This window comes from Belonocnema kinseyi, chromosome 2 (genome assembly GCF_010883055.1).
Source record: "Belonocnema kinseyi isolate 2016_QV_RU_SX_M_011 chromosome 2, B_treatae_v1, whole genome shotgun sequence".
Classification (NCBI taxonomy): Eukaryota; Metazoa; Arthropoda; class Insecta; order Hymenoptera; family Cynipidae; genus Belonocnema; species Belonocnema kinseyi.
The window spans coordinates 54,970,042-54,972,461 of NC_046658.1; positions in this window are offsets into that span (position 1 = coordinate 54,970,042).

Genomic DNA, 2,420 nt, shown 5'->3' on the forward strand with positions numbered 1-2,420 from the left:
TAAATCAAATGGAAATATTACGTTCAATATTATACCATGCTATTCAAAAGATGCAGATAGTTCAACATAAGTTACCGTTTTCTTTAAAATTAATCATTTTTAATCAAGTTTTGCTTTAAAAACTTACCTAGGGGCGTTAATGCCAGGACCCAACCTCAAAATTGAATTGCCTTATTTGACTTCATAAATACTGGAATTAAATTTTTTTAGATAATTAGGGCATATTATTCCTGTTTTGAATAGAATCTCTATTCGAAGTGAGAAATTGGCTAATAATGTCTAATCAACCTTAAAGTTGCTCACACAGTATGATGAGCATCAAAATTTTATTGAATAATTCTCATTGGTTATTTTATAAATCATGAGCTGTCATCTGATTTTCAAAAACGGATCTAAGTAGGGCAAGGGGGGCATCGCCAACCAGTTAACCCTCAACGATTTTTTAAAAGTTTTCTTATGAATAGAATTTTCTTGAGAGAATAAAAACATCTAAAGATACGATAATATGATGGATTGCTTCTGTGGTATTTTATGTACTGGAAAAAGTATCTTGAAACATATCCAACAGGAAGAATAAGTTATTTTTAACAAAAATAGAGAAAGCGGTAATATAACCTCTTATTCGTGGTCATTCTACTAGGAACGGACTTCACGCAATGTTTCTACCGCACCAATGCAAGAAACCTGCATACCGACCGGATTGACAATAATAATATTTAATAGTTTCTTCCATTTAGTTGTAGCCCACAAGACAAGTGGCTGTTCTACATGCAATTTTGTTTTATCTGTCAAAATATCACATTTTTGCACTGTAAGTATTGTCATGAAAGGATAAAGACTTTACATTTCTATCAGCGAAATTTCCATTCTTTCTTGGTAAAAACTGTCTTCTGTCTAATATTTCTTTTATAACCTCAATTTTCGAAGTTTTAGTAAGTAAAATTATCTCTATAATAAAATAGATTTATTTGATGCAAATTAAAACTAAAATTGTTCAATAATAGCCATGATATAAGAAAAGTCACCTTTCCCCACCGGTTGTCACAGCGCCCCCCTCCCCCTTACCCAACAATGAAGAAAAATTTCGAAAAATGTCTCTAATGAAAAGGTTTAAGATGATACTGAAATTGTATACATTATTTAAATTTCCCTGAAGAGTTCTAAAATCAAAATTGTTGATGATTTAGGAGAACTAAAATAATATGTAGAAATAAAGGGAAGTAAAAAATTCGGTTTAATTTTTCGGTAAGGCAAATCGAATGCTCATTTTGAAAAAAAAAACTTAGAAACATTATTAGTTAGGCCCCTTTTACTCCGCAAAAATATTTTTGTCAATTATTATTGCAAATTAACTTTTAAGCAGTAGAAACGAGAAATTTTGAGACAATGCAACTGAATTAAAGAGGATCCCAGTTGTTTTGACTTACTTGAGGGAGTTAGACTGCATTTAAGAAAACATACTCAAGTGCGAATTGCCGGAGCTGAATACACGGCCCAGCGTTGGTCCAATTTTGGCAGCCAAGGGTCGGTTAAAGATATTGGGCCAATATCGGCATTTTAATCGGCCCAGTGTTGAGCCAGTGTTGGAAGCCTATATTGGCTGTTTATATTTGCCGATGCTCCACCGATGCTTGGCCCAGTATCGGCGCTTTATTGAGCCAAGTCTCACTTTTAGAACCTAAAACACAAACCAAGTGCGAATTCCCGGAGCTGAATACACGGCCTAGTGTTGGTCCAATTGTTGCAGCCAAAATTCGGCTAACGATATTGGGTCAATATCGGCATTTCAATCGGCCGAATGTTGCGCCAGTTCTGGCAGCCTATATTGGCTATTTATGTCTTCCGAGGCTCCACCGATGCTTGGCCCAGCATCGGCACTTTATTGCGCCAAGTCTCACTTTTAGCACCTAAAAAACCAATCTTACACGAAAGATAAAAATGGTGTTGTTGAAAAGTCGTCAAAGTTCTTGATAAAATTTCTAAGTTCTGTCATTAAAAATTTCGAATGTTTATGAAAAATTACCTTTCCTATCATTGCAAAAACTTGTAAAGTAGCCTACAGCGGGGAAAACGTAATATTACGCGAAGAAAAATTGTAATCGATTCAAAGTATTTCTTTAGAAATTATTGTATTGATATTCCTGTTTACAATTCGTGTATTTTACATTTACTTTAACGTTTCTTAACTGTAGCTTATGAGGATGACTTTCTGACAGTGTTTCAATTTGTCGGTGTAGCGAAGTGGTTAACACTGCCGACTGCTAGGCGATAGATTTAAGTACGAGGGTAGTCCAATAAGTCCTTAGAATGACCAACATATGGCGCGCGAAACGCTCCAAATCATCTGTTTTCAGTCAGCACCACTCCCGACTAGATATATGGTGCAGTCACAGTCCACATCTTCTGAGTTTACGTGTTTT